The sequence below is a fragment of the Hyperolius riggenbachi genome, chromosome 3 (assembly GCF_040937935.1).
Source record: "Hyperolius riggenbachi isolate aHypRig1 chromosome 3, aHypRig1.pri, whole genome shotgun sequence".
NCBI lineage: Eukaryota > Metazoa > Chordata > Amphibia > Anura > Hyperoliidae > Hyperolius > Hyperolius riggenbachi.
The window spans coordinates 101,389,999-101,409,640 of record NC_090648.1 but is presented as its reverse complement, the minus strand read 5'-3'; the positions used below and the strand labels follow the sequence as shown (position 1 = coordinate 101,409,640).

The following is a 19,642-nucleotide window of genomic DNA, read 5'->3' as shown; positions in this document are numbered from 1 at the left end:
GTTTTTGCGATTCAGCTAGCGCAAACGCGCTAGTGGAAAAGGGCCCTTAGGGGAAATAAGCTTAAATGTTTATCTGATTTTGGTTATAGCAGACTGTTTATACATTTGCCATTTAAAGTGCACTTAATAATTTACTGTGATTTGTGGGATTTGACATCTCTGGATTTTCTGGTGCTTCTTTGGGTCAAACCCTTTACAGGGACTTTGACGGTGTCATTCTCTGTTGCATTCCTTTGCAAGCAACTGTTGGTATTCCATTATTGCCAAAACTGAGTTCAGATGCTATGACTTATCTGTTAGAAGGTAAATTGTTAATGTTATCTTTATTACTGGGTCTCCGGATCCAATAAAATTGCTTAGCATTATACTGCTGGTTTATGTGTATCACTGGAGGTTGTGGGTGTCACCTGAGTTGGAAACGTGCAGGATCCATTTAACATAGCTACACTTACGGATGCGCTACAAATATATCAGTTGGTGTAACAGCAATGTGTTTATAGCAAGACAGGAACCTCCATGGACTCTCCATCCTCTGGGCCAGTGATCTGCAAACTTGGCTCTCTACAAGTCCCACAATGCATTTGCCTTTATGAACATGACTGTGGCTGTCAGACTCCCACAATGCATTGTGGAACTTGTAGTTCCTTAACAGCTGGAGAGCCAAGTTTGCAGATCACTGCTCTGGGCAGTCAGTGGGAGAAGGTCCTGCCCACCAGTACTGAGAGCTGTCTGATCACATGCAAATGAACTGGGAATGGGTGGGGCAGATGGTTGACCAATGGTAAGTGAGGGATTGACACAGTGGCGTAGCAATAGGGATGCAGAGGTTGTGACTGCATTGGGGCTTTTGGGCCAGAGGGGCCCTCCAGTAACCACAGTATTAGCCCTTTATTGGTCCTGTGCTGGTAATAATCACTTCTACAGATGCTTTGAATAGTAGTGATCATTAACAAACTGTTAACATCCCCTTCTTGCACCTCTTACATTGTGGCAGGTTTTGGTGCGCCGTATAAATTGTTATTTATATGGTGCTTGGGGGGCCCAATGTAAAACTTGCACTGGGGCCCATAACTTCCCCAATGGACTGACAGCAACTGTCTCCTCCCTGCATACTGCCCAGTTTACAGTTAATCCTGTTCAAGTAAACCAAGCTTTAGCACCAATGCCACATTAACGTGGTACGTAATTTATTTAATTCATAACTAAATTCTTAACCAACTATAGACTTTATTTTGTCTAATTACCAGCAGTTTCCATTTGTGAGATAGTCCTCTTTTCTGTAGATCCTGGGTAGTAAAGCATCCATGACCTACATTAGTCTGACATCGATTTAGCGCTCTAGGCCATCCTGCAAGATCGCCTCTGGGTGCTTTGTGTGAGCTTGTTACCAGTTACATCGGATTACAGAACAGCCACTTACAGAGAGATTATTATTCCCAATGAGCTGCACCTTCCTGCCATCCAGTCCATTTCACATTATCCACTTTGCCACATTTTTCCTAGACAGACTATATTTAAAAATGTAGTGAGAGAATTCCCACATGGTTAGAAGCCTTTTCTCCTATGTTGCTGTCACTTACAGTAGCTAGTAGCAATCTGACAGAACCGACAGGTTTTGGAGTAGCCCATCTTCTCACGGGGGGTTCTCAGGGTTTTCTTTCTTTTCAAAAGCACCTAGCGAATAATGGTTAGTCTGTCCAACTGTCAAAAAAGTGTGAAGCCAGCAGGGAGGGTGGCCATCATCTTTGTACAAATCCTTTTCAGGCAGTGTCTTTATAAAAAATAAAGACCATGTTGAGAATCCCCCATGAAGAGATGGACGAGCCCAAAACCTGTTGCTTCTGTCAGATTTCTACTACCTACTGTAAGTGACAGCAACATAGGAAAAAAGTAATTTATGGCTCATTTTACTCTGGAAGAAATGTACTTCTTATTTGTATGTGTTGACATGTATTTTAAATTCTAAATTTTTTATTACAATAGTGGTCCTTGAAAAACGGTTGTAAGTGCAGGCTAACCTCTCACAGATGATGCACACCATAATTATGTGGCAAATTTATTAGCACAGCAAACACACGCCTTTCAGAAACAGATCTCCATTTTCAGTTTTAGATGTTAAGTGGTACAGAGGTCCATTGGACCCCTTTCCAGTTCACTATTCTGCTCTAAAAATAGATATGCTATGCTCTGAGCTTTTGCTGCCAAATAGGTGGAGATATTGGCAGTTGCTATTAGGAGGCTACCATCAGGCTACCATGCTGGCTTAATACAATGCAAGTGAACCGTGAAGGAATGCCCTTTAGTCTGGGAGATCGGTCACCGACACCGTTGCTAGCACCACCCACATTGCCTAGGTAATCTGCTTTACTAACATTACTAGTGTAGGGCGCACTACACTAGTAGCATAGCAAACATTGCCCTAGCAACGTGTACATTACATAGATAATGTGGATTTCTCTATTTGAGCAAAACAGTAAAAGTCCCAGTAAAATTGCTGTGTGCTACTTGCAAATGGAAATTTTATTGTTGAGGTGGCCACTAACGAACGATCCAATTTCTAGCGAAAAATTGTTTGCGCGATCAGAAATTCTGATCGGAAGTGAAATTGTTCACTACACCATCAACGAACCACTCTTTGCTTCCTATCTATCACAGCCGACAAGAAAATCCAAATTTTGGTTAAGGTGGCCACTAACTGTCCAATTTATATTCAAAAATCGTTAGAGTGATCACAAATTCTGATCTAATTGGTTGTAAATAATCTCAGTTGATGGGCACAATAGATTACAAACGATTATAAAAGTAGTCATCCGATTGGATTTTCCTCAAATCAAAATTTGTATTTTCTTGTTGGTTGTGATAGATAGGAAGCAAAGATCGGTTCGTTGATCGTGTAGTGAACGATTTTTCTTCTGACCAGAATTTTCTGATCACTAGAACAATTTTTTGCTAGAAGTTGGATCGTTAATGGCCACCTTTAGACGACAATCCAATTGAGCGACTGATTTTATAATTGCATGTAATCGTATCAATGGAGATTATTTACAACCAATCCGATCAGAATTTCTGATCGCTCGTACGAATTTTCGCTACAAATTGGACCGTTAGTGGCCACCATTAGTGAGTAAATATGCACCTACCTATCTACACAAATAATCTCCTCTGTGGCTGGATAATGGTTAAGGACTCCGCCACTGACACAGTTGAAATGGGTTTGAACCTTGGCTCTTCTGTTCAGTAAGCCTGCACCTATTCAGGAAGTTGTCCTTGGGCAAGACTAACATTGCCACTGCCCACCAGGCGCGCCCTTGTGGCTGCAGCTCAAGCGTTTTGAGTCTCCCAGGAGAAAAGTGCAATATAAATGTTATTTGTCTTGTCCTCTGATTCGCTTTTCAACATGTCTTCTTCTATCCTTGTCCTCCCATACGCCTTCACTAGTTCACTTTGCTGTATTCACTCCCTTTTTCTTGCAGACGTTTGCCGCACCCTATGTATTTCCTAACAACCTGTATATGAAGGGAAATTGCTGAGACTCTCTGCTGTCTGTGAGCTTCTTTGTAAGACAGACATACAATTATCTGTCAGAAAGACATGCATACACACACATACACGGCTATCTGCCATACAGCGTCACACATACAGCTATTAGTGCTTTGCACACAGCACTCCAGCAGTCACACATAACAGTACCTTCTAGATTGCAGCTGAACAATAGTACAGGCATCTGTCAATGAGACGCCTACAAAGCTCTCACTAAAACACACTGCTGCCAGTTATTCAGCACAGCATTTATATATGTCAGTATACATGCGGCTCTCACTCTACAAAAGACTGGCGCAATCTAAGCTAAGCACACATACGTATTACTGATGAACTGACGAACATACAGGCTAAAGCATAAAGGTACACTAATATATGCAAAACGTGCAACCCATAACAGCCACTCCAGTTTCAGTAGAGAGCAGTTGCTTTCCTGTGCATACCACACCATTTTCAAATTGAAAAACAGGACTTGATCACACTGTGGGCGGAGTCAGATTTATATTCCCCCAAATCCTTGTGTTTACTAGGGATGGTCTATGAGATGCAAATAATTTTGAATTGATGCAGGATTATGCAAAATGTGCATGCTAAATTATGCAGCTTGAAACTGGACCATTCAATTCATTTTACCGCAGCAGGATTTAATTGGTTCAGCTTCAAGCTGCATACATTTGCATACAAAATTTACATAATGCTGCACTAACTCGATATTATTTGCATTTCATCATTTCCACTTAAAGGGAACCTGAGATGGCCATCAGGGGTGTATTTATACATACCTGGGGCTTCCTCCAGCCCCATGAGGTTCGTGGGCTCGCCGTCCTCTTCGTTCACTAGGTTCACTTGCTATCCGCCCCAATTACTTTGGCTGGCCATGCCCATCTGCGCATGCCCAGCTCAGCTGTGTGCGCAACCTCTGTCACGCTCCAGCGGCAGGGCGCAGGAGTGCACAACTGGCTGTGGCTGGGCAGCTTACCAGGGGGCATAGCAAGTGAACCGAGCGGATGGAGATGATGGTGAGGGAACTCCCAAGCCTCAAGGTACTGGAGGAAGCCCCAGGTATGTATAGATACATCCATGATGGCCATCTCAGGTACACTTTCAATGGAGAATTCTCATTGGCCCAACATGAACCAATGAGAATTCTCCCTATTGCTGAGGATTCCCATTGGTCTGCTGAAGCTCAATGGACAATCCCCAACCACCATGCTGTTCAGATGGGACTGAGCGGCGGCGATGGGTGGAGAGACACTTGAGCATTACGTCACAGCCGCGGCGTAGTTGCAAGGAAGCGTGGATGTGGTGACTAGCCTAGTGAGAACGGATAGTGTGCGGTGCTTTCATTGGGCACTTTTTCCCTTCCAGTCCGTAAAAAAGTGCAATGTTTGGACTCTATGTTCTGTCTTGCGTTCCACGGTACATGGATCTGTGTTTTTAACAAATTGAAGCGAGTCCTATTTTTAACATAGGATCCGCTTCCTACGCTTTCGAGGAACTTTAAAAACGTATCTCACGGATACATTTTTTAAGTAAGTGTGAACCGAGCCTTAGAAGTGTAAACCGAGCCTTAGAACAGAGAGATAGCTTATGTCGATGGTTCCTGTGATTATAACAACCTCAGGTCCATCTAAAAGACAAAAGGAGACCAGGAGCCCAATGGTGCCGAATCGTGTAAGATTCAGAAAAGCAAATTCCTAAGGATGTACAGTATATACTCACAAAGGTGGGCTGCAAATCCTTGCAACCAACGTCAGAGCAGGCAGGAAATTAACATTTCCCACTCGGTTTTCCAGGTCTGTGACAGGAACTGGGTGGTCGCACTCCAGAAGTTCTTTAGGACATCTAAGAAACTATCAACTCTAAAAAAACTGTTTTTTTTCACTGACCTCAATTTTATGTGGTCGAATAAAAGACCCTTTTTTAATAAACTGGTCCAAATTCTTCAAGAGAGGTAAGATTACAGAGAATACAGGAAATAACAAACCCATAAAGATCACCATCAGATTTTACACACCGTGACATCTTGTGGTTGTTTTACTGTACTGCAGTTTAAGGTAATGATGTTGTCAATCTCTAGCAATTTTAGCTTGTCGTAAGTGGGTAGCTTTGCGGATTTGTGGAAGGTCGAAGGTGGTCTTTAGGATGCTGCATTTTACATTATTGATCAAGCATAGCACACAGCTACACGTCATGCCATTTTCTCAATTCTTTGCTTTCTTTCTACTTCATCTTCTGCACGATTAAATGTGATGATGAATCATTAGAAATAATAATTAGCAGTATTGGCTGTTATGTAACCAAAGCTCCCACCCCTCCCTGCCGCACACAATATATAAATACATACAAACAGCTACTTCTCCTATCCACATGAAAACATGTCTTATTGATTCTCAGCATACTTACGTAAGGTGCACAAACAAAGTCTTATTTCTTCCAGCACAAGCTCTCATTACAGACACATAAAGGAGCATACTCTGTACACTACACACTCTGTTCTCATGTCAGTGATTCAATGCATCTCTTGTGTGTAGAGGGGGTATGTAAAATCCTGACTACGAGACACACAAACTGCTCAGGGAGTTCATATCCTATTCTTATGTTGTTTACAGTATTACATGAAAATGAATCTCTCCTGTATACCTTAGCTTGGGGAAGCAAAAGAGATCATGTGATGAACTGCGTTTGGCTGAGACATAACTAAAAAAGATTGGTCCCATATACAGATTTTGAGAGCACCCCAACCAGGGGTAACTAGAAGTAAGCGGAGCCACCTGCAAAACCCTCTTCACCCTACCCTCACCCTTCTTCTTTCACCCCTTCTTCATAGTAGTGCATTACCGTCTCTCAGATCAGCAGCATTTGAAGAGAGGAGAGTGCTTGTGCTCAGTACCCTTGTGGCACACTTCACATGCAGGTAGTGACCAATGATTTCACTTCCGCATCTAACATGCTGCAGTTACTGTGCACACTCTCCTCTCTTCGATCTCTGCTGAACTGAGGTCTGTGAGTATTAATAGAGAGGCAGCATTGATGTCACAGCATGGGGGCAGGTATGGTGCCCATCCTGCTTTGGCGCCAGGGCCAGATTTACTAGAAGGAATTGTAGGCACGTGCCTACAGGCACCTGATGATAGAAAGGCAGCGGAGTGTAAATGAGAGGTTACACACCCTGCTCTTGGAATTCCTCTGACAAGATCTCCATTCAGCCATGGGCACCTCTAGCTACTTAATACTGAGGATAAGGGGCACCTGTAGATACCTACGATGGCCAAGGTTAGTAAGGGAGAGGTGACAGCTGGGCCAGTTAGCACACTTGAAGTGCAGTTCGGCAGGTGTTTGTTGCTTTATGTAGGGCGAAGTCTAGGGTGCCAGGACATCTGTGCCTATATGCTCTTGCGATGTAAATCTGGGCCTGTGTGGCGCCCATGGCACAATCCATTCCTGCACCCCTCTAGATACGCCTCTGCCAATTCCTGCCCCCCCAAGTATTGAGGAGACCGGAGTAATAGTTTATTTTTTCCCAGCAAGTGGACAGATCCTCTCATCCCTGTAGCTGCTGCACAGCCAATCTCCCCGTGACTTCCAACTCTACAGGTCACTAGTGATGTCGCAAACCTCCGATTTTCGGCTCGCGAACTTCCGCGGAAGGTTCGGTTCGCGTAAAAGTTCGCGAACCGCAATAGACTTCAATGGGGATGCGAACTTTGAAAAATAGAAGAAATTATGCTGGCCACAAAAGTGATGGAAAAGATGTTTCAAGTGGTCTAACACCTGGAGGGGGGCATGGCGCAGTGGGATACATGCCCAAAGTCCCGGGGAAAAATCTGGATGTGACGCAAAGCAGCGTTTTAAGGGCAGAAATCACACTGAATGCTAAATTGCAGGCCTAAAGTGCTTTCACCTCAGAATAAGCTACATATGGAAGAGGAACCCCTTCCACATGAACCTCAGTGGTACACAGGGTAATCTTTTCTAAACAAGAGTCTTGACAAGCTGGGGACCAGGCCAACAATTGCCCAGTGTTCCAGTCAATCTGAGGTGAGTGTTGACGTAACCACGGGAGCCCCAGAACAATCATAGAAGATGAAATTTTTACCACATAATATTGCTATTCCTCTCTATGCAGGACTCCAATACGACAGGTGAGGAGAGGAGTTTATGAGAGAGGTTGCTTGTTCTGTAGTGGAGAATCATCTATGGCGGTAACATAGAACTGTCTCTCCATGGGAAGAATGGGAATTTCCCACTTAGAGGCTAGATCTGAATCAATAAAGTTTGCTGCGGAGCCTTAATCAATGAAGGCCTGAGTGCAGAAAACTTGATCCTTCCACGTAATAGAACACAGCAAACAACATTTTAGAAATCTTTGGATTTGTAAAACAGGTTCGCCTAGGGTAGTACCTCCAACTACACCTAGGCAGAGAAGTTTTCCACCTTCTTACTGCAATTCTGAATGAGATGACCTTTCTCCCCACAGTACAAACAGAGGCCCTCTTTCCTTCTCCTGGTCTTTTCAGACTCTGACAGTTTCGAATGGCCGATCTGCATTGGCTCATCCGAAGTAGTCGTGATTGAAGGAGTGGAAAAAACTGTTCTGGAAGTAGTACGCAACCTGCCCTGTTTATGATATCGTACCCTGCTATCTATCTTAACAGCCAATGCAATAGCTTCATCTAAGGTCTTAGGTTCAGGATGACTGATCATAATGTCTGAAACTGACTCTGATAACCCCGAGAGGAAACAATCAAGTAAGGCGTAATGTTCCCATCGGGAGAAGACTGCCCACTTTCTAAACTCTGAGGCATAATCTTCCGAAGTGCCATGCCCATGGCGGAGTCTTTTTAAATTTCTTTCTGCCATGGCGGCAATGTCCGGGTCATCATAAATTACCGCCATGGCCTCACAGAAAGCATGAACAGACCCTAAGGCTTCGTGACCATTGGGCAGATTATAGGCCCAAGTTTGTGAATCCCCATTTAACAGGGTCTTAATCAGGGTTACCCGCTGCAATTCAGAGCCTAATGAAATGGGCCTCATTTCAAAGTATGACATACACTTGTTTCTGAAATTTCTAAAATCTGACTTATGACCTGAAAACTTCTCAGGAAGTGCCATCTTAGGTTCACGAACATGTGAGGGAGGCGATGATGATGCAGATCTCTGTGGGCTGTTTACAGCCTCAGTCAGGAGATTTAACTGAGCCTGCTGAGATGCAACAGTAGTAGTTAACTGCTCGACAGCTACAGTTAACGCCTGAACTAAAGCCTCCATAGTCATTTTGGTCTGCTGTTATGTAATGGTCAGTGGTATATCTGATAATCAGAACCAGCTCTATCAGCACAGTAGTCAGTATTTTATTCAGAGTGTGGTCACACGTGTTTTAGTGCACAGTAACACAGGAGTACTCCTATGTGATAGCCCTTAGCGGTAGGGACTATCACTAGATACAGAGTGGTCGTGCAGGCAATGTCGGCAACAGGTCAGTCAGGCAGCGGTACAGAAACGTCAGGCAAAATCGTAGTGAGTAAACAGGCTGAGGTCGGTAACAGATCAGATGGGCGAAAGTACAGAATCAGAAGGCTAAATCAGAGTCAGGTCGGGCTGAGGTCGGCAGCAGATCAGATGGGCAAAGTACAGAATCGAGATGCAGAGAGAGTAATCAGAGGTTCAGGCAAAAGGTCATACACAATAAACAAATATACAATAATATGTTTTTTCCTAAGATAAGTGTGAATCCCCGGGGTCCTGCCGGATCAAGCACACACGGATCTGACTAAGGTCTGAGAGCTTTCACTGCAAAGTTTCAGCAACAGCAGACAACGAGCCACTGACAGCCCATGGCTTAAAGAGAACCTGTACTGAGTAAAAATATTTAAAATAAACACATGAGGTAACTTCAAATGAACATTACATAGTTACCTTGCCATCAGTTCCTCTCAGAAGCTCACCATTTTCTTCTTACAATAATCCCCTCCAGTTCTGACAATATTTTGTCAGAACTGAAATATATCAGTTACTGTCAGTAAAATATCAGTTGCTGTCAGTTATAGCTGAGTGGACAACTGATGTGTCCATGTTTTCCTATGGCTCAAGTGGGCGATGTTACAGTTTAACTGTGTGCTGACCAGAAAGCTGTTATGGGGTAATGGCCATTTTCAAAATGGAGGACAGAGAATTCCCTTGATCACAGTGAACAAACAGGACGTGGGACAGGAGAAAGACACTGAGGATTAGACTACATGGAAGGTAAGTATGACTTGTGTATGCTTATTTTGACTTTTAATGTTCAGTTCAGGTTTTCTTTAAATACAGACAGGCAATTCCAAATACTCCGCCCAGTGAGCCCTGGCCAATCAGCGGCGAGAGTCAGACCACCGCTGTCAGCTGACCGGCAGGTCAGCTGACACGCCTCCTCAGCGCATAAAGGTCCTGTCTCCTGGTGCGCGCATGCGCTACTCTGCTCTGATACAACCTGGAGAGGCCTGTTCTGCCGGAAGGAGATGACTGAGAGGACGCGCCGAGATCCGCGGTGACGTCAGACGCGGGAGCGGCGGCCACACCGCTCTTGACTGCAGAGGTAACTACCTGACTCCTAACAATTCCCCTTGAAAATTAATAGGTGAATTTTGATTGGCTCTTGTAGACTCCACCTACTTTTCCAAATGTTAATCACAGTCACCGAGTGACCAACTGTTTCAAGTTTGAGTACCCTGCCATTAACAGTGTAAGAATAGCTGCAGTTTATATTTTCCCATGTTAGAAATTAGTTGTTTTTGGCTCCGCCCACTTTTTCTAACCTTGACATACATTCACTTAATGACCAAGTTTATGATCTGTGGGGTCTTTGGCATCAATAAGTTGCATTTTACCATTGAAATTAAACAAATCTGATTGGCTGTTTTTGGCCTGCTTCCTTTTCAGAATTTAAACCCCAGTCTCCCAGTGACTGACTGTACCAGATTTAAGGCCTTTGCCATTAAGAGTGTATGAATGGCAGCAATGTAAATATTCCCCTTGAAAAACAAAAGGTGAATTTTGATTGGCTGCTGTACGCGTCACCCACTTTCCTCAATATTAGCACTTTACAACTGTGTCAAGTTTGAGAACCCAGGATATATACGTGGATTAGGACCCTCTGAATGTGAAAGTGGACATTTTTGTATGTTTTTAGGCTGAATAAAAGGTTTATGTGTCTATCGAAAACCTCTAAGAGGATGCCTCTCTGATTTAACTCGTTGCACTTAGAGTATATACACGGGGGAAGGAACCACTGCAGAGGGGCTTGCCAAGTGGATGGTGTTTCTGTTAGTGAAGACCTTTGTTATCATGCAGGCATGAGGAAAAATGGGTGTGGGGTGAAGATTAAATCTTAATAAACGATAAAGATCATTTTCAACTGGGTGCAAAGTGAAGCCAAAAACATATACAGTAAATGATAAGTAACGTTTTAAAACAGATGGGAAATTAAAACGGAAAGATATTTACTTTAAAAACCATTTCCCAATTCAAAAATACAGCGTCACCTAATCCTTCTCTCACACAGAACCCTCCCCTGATGTGCCTAACCCTAAGACCCCCTTCTGGTGGGGCCTAACCCTAAGACCCCCCCCCCCCCCCCCACGGTGGTGTCTAACCCTAAGACCCCCCTGGTGGTGCCTAACCCTAACCACTCCGCCTACACAAACACCCTTACAGACGTAGAAAAGATAACATATTTGATAACGTAAAATTTGTACATACAAACAAAATAATATGACACAAACTATAACCTTGCAAGTTTCAAAACCATAACATATTTCAAAAACTTTAATGTTCTAATGTTGAAAACAATATTTATCCAGGGCCCAAATTTCTGCTTTGGGAGCCGTATAGACGATATTTGCATTAGCGCCTATGAGGCACCCAAATCATCCACTAGCCGTCGACGCCCACATTTCCTGCTTTCCTTTGGTATTGGCCTTGGTTACTGTGAGAAAACGCAGAGAAGCCAGCGCGTGTACTGGCGGCAAGGCGGCTGATTCCGCGTCCAGCGCGGCGGTTTTCGTGCAGCAACGCATGTCTGGGTCGGCTGGGATCTCTAGTGCACCTGGATGGAGAGCTACGCATGCGCGAGCCAGAAGTCAGGACCTTTATGCCAGCAGGAGATGTGTCAGCTGATCAGGACGATCAGCTGATTCCTGCTGGACTCCTGATTGGCTGAGTGGCTTGGGCGGGGCGGCAACAATATATACAGCTTGCTTGTCAGTTGCTGGTGGTCTGCCGTTGCGAACACTTACGTGGAAGCACTCAGACCTTAGTCAGATCCAACAGTGTGTTAGAACCAGGAGGACCTGGGAATTCACACTGAGCCAGATTACCTCTGTTACAATTGTGTTATCATTCTGTTATACTTCAGACTAGTTCCAGGGTGTCGAGACCACGGACCTCACACCCAAGACTAGGGACTCTGTGTTATCATTCTGTTATACTTCAGACTAGTTCCAGGGTGTAGAGACCACGGACCTCACACCCAAGACTAGAGACTTTGTGTTATCATTCTGTTATACTCCAGACTAGTTCCAGGGTGTCGAGACCACGGACCTCACACCCAAGTCTAGGAATACTTTGTGCCATCATATTATACTTCAGACTAGTTCCAGGGTGTAGAGACCACGGACCTCACACCCAAGACTAGGCATTGTTTGATATCTGTTATGACCTATTGCTTTCCTGACTACCTCTCCGCTCGCTGATTCGGTACCACACATATCTGATCATCCGTTGCCAACCCTGCCTGCCTTGGATACCGAATCAGTCTTCTGTCTTTGTACTTTGTCTGTCTGTGTGTTGCCGACCTAGCTTGCCCGACCTCGAGAGCTATCTCTCTCCTTTAGGAGATAGTCTCCAGACCAGCAAGTGACATCCACCTTCAGGTGTCACTCACTCACTCACTGGTCCTTCCTATCTTCAGCCTGAGACTCCACCCCTTGGAAGATCTCAGGCTGCTGAAAGGTTCTCGTACTTCTCAAAAGAGCAGTGTTGCCCACACTGCCAAGGACCACCTGCTCATCAGGTGGATTACGCAAAGTATTACTGTTGCACCAAACACTCACACTATAAAGGTGTCCAGAGGTTAGTTATACTTGGATTATCGGTGATTCTGCAGATCATCAATAATCAGGTATAATCTGTATTCTTGGTGATACTGCAGATCACCAATAATCAGTTTCTCTCTGTGTGCTGACACCGATCGTTACAGAACGGCAGACCAAAACCAAATGGACGCACTGTATAGTCATGTTGAAGTCCTGACCGCCGCAGTAAACAAGCTTTCCGGGGTAGTTTTGAACCAACAGACACAGATCAGCCAGCTATTTGGGGCTATTCAGGAACTTCAATCAGCTATAAATTCAGTGCGATCTCCTCTAGTCACGGACATCCGTATGTCCGTACCTGAAAGGTTTTCTGGCCATAGATCTGACTTTCAGAATTTTAGAAATAGAGTGTTATCATACTTTGAGTTGAGGCCTAATTTGTCTGGAACCCAGGCACAGAGAATTAAGTTTATTAAGACTCTGTTGTCAGGGGATTCCCAGACCTGGGCGTATAGTCTCCCGACAGGGCATGAGGCCCTAGCCTCGGTTGAGGAATTTTTTAAAGCAATAGCTATAATTTATGATGATCCGGACATTGCTTCTACCGCTGAGCGGAAGCTCAAGACATTGCGGCAGGGCAAGGGTCCGGTTGAAAATTACGCTGCTGAGTTCAGGAAATGGGCAGTATCTGCGAGATGGGGGTCATTTGCACTATTAGACTGTTTTTTGGCAGGATTGTCAGATGCAATCCATGACGTAATGATAGGACATCCGGGGCCCAAATCTGTAGATGAGGCAATTTCTTTGGCCGTGCAGATAGATCGCCGTTTGCACTACCAGAAACAGATTCGTGGTAGGAATGCTGTAAGGTCTATCTCAGACGACTCTTCTCGATCTTCGTCACCCTCTGACGAGCCGATGCAAATCGGATATTCAGGGCTGAGTCAGGTGAAGAAGAGTCACGGAAGGCCAAGAAAACACGATCTATATGGTGCTAAGGGGCCAGGAGAATGCTGCCGTCTGGGGTGGGTCAACACCATAGGCGACCAGTCGTTACCTCTAAACATTGATCATCTGCTCCTTCTCTGCTCTATTACATGGGAGGGTCAGACTAGTTCCGCAGAAGCCGTTGTGGACTCCGGTTCTGCAACAAACCTCATAGATTACGATTTCGTAAAAAAAATTGGGGATACCCCTGGTCCCATTAGACCGGCAGATTCTGGTCACTGCAGTGGATGACTCTCCGTTGCAGAGTGGTCAGACTCTCTTCCAAACCCCCTGGTTGTCATGTTGTTTAGGGGCGTTACATGAAGAGAGATTACAGTTCCTGGTAATGCCCATGGCAACCTCCACCATTGTTCTTGGTATGCCCTGGTTGCAAATCCATTCCCCACAGATTGACTGGGCTTCAGGATAGTTACTGAAATGGTCAGCCCATTGTCATCGGCATTGGTTGGGGAGAGTTGGGGTTGGTGCTACCAAGATATAGGTCGGAGAAGTGGCAGTGCAGGTCAAAGCCGAAGCTTTAATTAAATGCTCTGAGCCTGTGACCGGCCTACCTCGGAAGGTGGTCAGGGCACCTGCGGAGACGGTGGAGGACTGGATGCCTAATCTGGGCCCTTGCCAGCGAGACATTCTAGAGGGTAAAACATCTAGTTAGACCTCACCGGGTACATTACAACATTTACCAGTGTCAAGGAAACCCCGGACTCAGAAAAATCAGACTAGTAAGAGAAAGTCTGTAGAGTGGGAGTTTTCCCCTGGGGACATGGTGTACGTATCCTCTCGGCATGAGGCCCTGAAGCGAGCATCACCCAAACTGGGTCCTACATTCATAGGACCATTCCCAGTGACCAGGAAAGTTAATTTTGTCACCAATGCTGTCGATCTCCCAGCCAGTATGAGAGGTGTAAGATCAGTCCATGTGTCTCTGTTGAAGCCAGCAGTGCACGTGGATTCCCCTCCCTCCCTGTGATGGTAAAAAACCAATCGGAATGTGAGACCGAAAAGATTCTAGACCCACATCCTGGAAAGCCTGGTGGGAAGTGTCCAGAGTCCACTCCTCAGGGGGGGTACTGTGAGAAAACGCGGAGAAGCCGCCGCGTGTACTGGCGGCAAGGCGGCTGATTCCGCGTCCAGCGCGGCGGTTTTCGCGCAGCAACACATGTCTGGGTCGGCTGGGATCTCTAGTGCACCTGGATGGAGAGCTACGCACGCGCGCGCCAGAAGTCAGGACCTTCGTGTCAGCTGATCAGGACGATCAGCTGATTCCTGCTGGACTCCTGATTGGCTGAGTGGCTCGGGCGGGGCGGCAGAGTCCTGCAACTATATATACAGCTTGCTTGTCAGTTGCTGGTGGTCTGCCATTGCGAACACTTACGTGAAAGCACTCAGACCTTAGTCAGATCCAACAGTGTGTTAGAACCAGGAGGACCTGGGAATTCACACTAAGCCAGATTACCTCTGTTACAATTGTGTTATCATTCTGTTATACTTCAGACTAGTTCCAGGGTGTCGAGACCACGGACCTCACACCCAAGACTAGGGACTCTGTGTTATCATTCTGTTATACTTCAGACTAGTTCCAGGGTGTAGAGACCACGGACCTCACACCCAAGACTAGGCATTGTTTGATATCTGTTATGACCTATTGCTTTCCTGACTACCTCTCCGCTCGCTGGTTCGGTACCATGCATATCTGATCATCCGTTGCCAACCCTGCCTGCCTTGGATACCGAATCAGTCTTCTGTTTTTGTACTTTGTCTGTCTGTGTGTTGCCGACCTGGCTTGCCTGACCTCGAGAGCTATCTCTCTCCTTTAGGAGATAGTCTCCAGACCAGCTAGTGACATCCACCTTCAGGTGTCACTCACTCACTCACTGGTCCTTCCTACCTTCAGCCTGAGACTCTACCCCTTGGAAGATCTCAGGCTGCTGAAAGGTTCTCGTACTTCTCAAAAGAGCAGTGTTGCCCACACTGCCAAGGACCACCTGCTTATCAGGTGGATTACTCAAAGTAATACTGTTGCACCAAACACTCACACTATAAAGGTGTCCAGAGGTTAGTTATACTTAGATTATCGGTGATTCTGCAGATCATCAATAATCAGGTATAATCTGTATTCTTGGTGATACTGCAGATCACCAATAATCAGATTCTCTCTGTGTGCTGACACCGATCGTTACAGTTACTCCATATTGCGCCGCAGTATACAAACTTTGTCACTTGTGAAATGTCCACTCAGCTGGCGGGTAATTTGCAACAAGAAGAAGCCAGGTAGTTCACCTCATTGTGAGTGGACTAATGACAGATTAGACTCGTATAAGAGCTTTGCAATGAGAATAAGGTTCGAAGCTTACTCTCAGCTGCCAAATACCCCCGTACAGAACATTATTTATTTCTGTGGCTCCAAACAAGGTTCCATGATTGGTTATTTTGTAATTAAGCAGCATAGAATGTTGCTAATGCCTCTCAGCACAACTCTCACAAAGCTACGAGTACGTGTTCTATTGTGCTCTTCCCAGGAATAATAAAGAAGAAGCCTGGTAGAATCAGGAAGAGAAACAAGAGTACAAAACACACACTGGAGAGGACCATTGTGTGTCGGAGCATACAACAGGCAAAGCGTGACTCAGCATGCTACTAGCGACCTTATAGATCATAATGGAGCCCATATTATATTCGAGTGAATGTGTGGGGTAGGCGTGAGTTGGAGGAGCTGAAGGTAAATGAGAGCAGAAGGCATGTGCTGTGATTTCCTGCTGGAGCCGAGCAGAATCTTGCTCTAAGTTGACCGCATTTGTACAGTGATCTTAATTTCTTACAACGAGAATGTACTGTGTCCAATTATCGAGGGCTAAATACTGTAAAACTCCCCCAGGTACTGACACAGCGTGGACCGGAGGCAGGAGGGTTGTTGTAAGGGTTGCACACCATGGAACAGCAGTGCTTCAGGAAATTCCACAGCACGGCATGCTTTTTCCAGCTTATGGAGCAGCAGCTAGATTGCTGCTTTTCCCCCGAACAATGCAAACAGTAACACCACAGTGTGCCCTGCAGAGGTACTCCTTCGTAGGCTTCATTAAACCCTAATAGCAGCACACAGGTGGCCCCATCTACGTTTTGCTGCTCTTCACAGTTAAAGCAGAAGATTCACCATTGCTGAGCAAGAACTCCTGCAGCTCTATGTTAAATGGTACCTATATTGCCACACAGGGCCGCCTTAAAGGGAAGGTTCAGGGAACTCTTGAAAAAAATAAAAATCCCTATCCACTTACCTGGGGCTTCCTCCAGCCCGTGGCAGGCAGGAGGTGCCCTCGCCGCCGCTCCAGAGGCTTCCGGTCGTCTTCGGTGGCCGACCCGACCTGGCCAGGCCGGCTGCCAGGTCGGGCTCTTCTGCGCTCCATGGCCGGGCTCTTCTGCGTCCCACGCCGGCGCGCTGACGTCATCGGACGTCCTCCGGGCTGTACTGCGCAGGCGCAGAACTACTGCGCCTGCGCAGTACAGCCCGGAGGACGTCCGATGACGTCAGCGCGCCGGCGTGGGACGCAGAAGAGCCCGGCCATGGAGCGCAGAAGAGCCCGACCTGGCAGCCGGCTTGGCCAGGTCGGGTTAAGGGCAGATTGTAGGCCCGATACGCGTTAGCACTTTCTGTCTTTTTATTGCACTGTTTGTGGAATTTTTCAAATAAAATTTTTTCAGCCTTTTTCATCTACCTGGTCTGGTCTGCGGATCCTTCTTCACACATTTACTCACCTGGCAGAAGTCTCCGGCCTCTGGCGCGCTGCTCCTGGGACCGTCTTACTTCTCCTGCAGTCTCCCGCGCTGACAGGGCTACGGCAAGATGGCGCCCGAAGCCCTATACTGGAGACACAAACAGCCATCTTGCCGTAGCCCTGCTCACCTGCCGGTGTCGGAAACAGACACCGGAAAAGGAGGCTGGAGCGGGGCTGCGGGCAATGAACTGGCACGGCGTCTATAGACGCCGCTGCCAGTTCATTGAGGAGAGAGTGGCCAGAGTCCCGAGGCCGGGACGTCCCGGACGTTTCCCGGGACCTCATGCTGCCTGGGACAACGGACCCCGAATCCGGGACGTGTCCCGGGCAATCCGGGACGTCTGGTCACTCTACCTCAGGATATCTAATATATTCCGGAGGAATCTGTGGTGTGCAACATCGCTGGAGAAACGACACCATTTGAAAGTTCTGCGGACCATCTATCAAACTCGTTTACAACCTTATAATGTGGGTTGGTGGAATCTGGTAAGCCTTGCTTCTTTACCTTTTTGTTTGAAGATCCTGTATACCAGAAAATGACGAAAGCTGTATTACTATAGACCTGCGCTGACTTTATATATTCATTGCTTGTGTGGACTTTTGGATATTGTCCTTCTCGACTGCGGTCGCCTTCTGCCTTGGCGCTGACACTTGTTGTTTAATATACTGTAAATAATGTTTTAGAGCAAAGTTGAAATGCAGGGTTATATTCCGCTTTAAGGGCATCGCAGGAGGGACTTGCTCTCACTACTTCCTGATTAGCAGGAAGTAGTGGAGTAAGCTATGCTGCAAACAGAGGAGCCCAGCGGTAAGTGATCATTGCATGGTGCCCGTAAGGAGGTGAGTTGTTTCTACAGGCTTCCCGCTGCGCTCACTCTGCAGTGGAGGAGGGCCCTGAGGAGAAGCAGGGAGCGAGAAGGCAGGTCCCCCTCCCCGCTGCAGAGTTTCAGTGTGGCCACGACTCCGCCCTCCATCACTGCACCTCCTCTCCCTCCCTGCTCCGCGGGCGGACACCCGCCTCATCCGCCCCTAGAAACAAGGTCGATTCTACCAATGGAAGCATATTTTTTACAGATCCCATAGTAAAGAGCCCTTTCTCCAGCTGTAGGTGCACTGGATGCAACCTAAATGCATTGCCCAATATATACATAATAATGGTAAATACCCCAACATACAGTACCTGCTATTCTCTGATGATAGCTGTGAGAGTGACTGTCTCATTCTCACCCTGTACATGGATTTCCCAGCATGCAGTATATTTATCTAAGTATCAGCCAGCTGTGAGGAACATGACATCATAGGCAATACCATCTAGACTCCCCTCCTCCCCCCAAACACTTACACTGATATATGTGATTTTCAGTGGAACAAGACCCACACATTAGATCACCAGTGTAGCTCTGATTCTGACCCTTTAAAGAGAAACCGTAACCAAGAACTTAACTTCATCCCAATCAGTAGAAGTTGATACCCCCTTTCCCATGAGAAATCTTTTCCTTTTCTCAAACGGATTATCAGGGGCCAGGGGGTCTGTATGGCTGATATTGTGGTAAAACCCCTCCCACAGTGTGATGTCAAGACCATGGTCCTGACAGTTTCCTGTCTTCTGTTGTTCTGCTGTTTCCAACTGCCAAAAAAGCAAGCAGCATCTCCTTCCACCAGGGGCGTAACTACTGTATGTCTACTCTGGGCATGCCAGGATTTACATCACAGGAGCCTATAGGCACAGATGTCCTGGCACCTTAGACTTCACCCTCCATGAACCTACAAACCTCCGCTGAACTGCACCGCAAGTGTGCCAGAATGACCAAGCTGTCTCTTCCCCTTTACTTCTTTAGCCCGTCATAGGTAGCTACAGGTGCTCCTTAGTGTTGGGTAGCCAGAAGCACCCTCAATATTAAGTAGCTAGATGTGCCCCCAAGCATTAGATAGCTAGAGGAACCTCGGTATTAAGTAGGTAGAGGTGCCCCTAGCTCAAGGGAGATCTCGTCAGTGGAATGGCAAGAGCTCTGTGAGTAATCTCTCATTTATGCTTTGCTCAGGACTCTGCAAATGAGGAGGAGGGAGGGAGGCGCTCAGGGAGGGCAGAGATCCACCTTTCCATCATCAGGTGCCTGTAGGCATGTGCCTTCAGTGCCTTATGGTAAATCTGGTCCTGATGATGGGTATTGCTACACCCCAGGCTGAACTGGAGAAAACAGAACTGAGCCAGAAAACCTGGCTTGGATCTAAAATGTAAAAAAAAAATAA

At 46.2% G+C, this 19,642-nt stretch overlaps 1 protein-coding gene across 2 annotated transcripts in view; it reads right to left on the bottom strand.

Annotated features, from left to right (window-relative positions):
- The window catches only part of LOC137562902 (leucine zipper putative tumor suppressor 1-like), a 116,046-nt gene extending 107,330 nt beyond the window's left edge, over positions 1-8,716 (bottom strand). For both annotated transcript variants that reach the window (XM_068274709.1, XM_068274708.1), the window contains exon 1: positions 8,634-8,716. The gene's annotated coding sequence lies outside the window, so the exon portion shown is untranslated. The remainder of the gene's footprint in view (positions 1-8,633) is intronic.
- Positions 8,717-19,642: the final 10,926 nt, after the last annotated feature.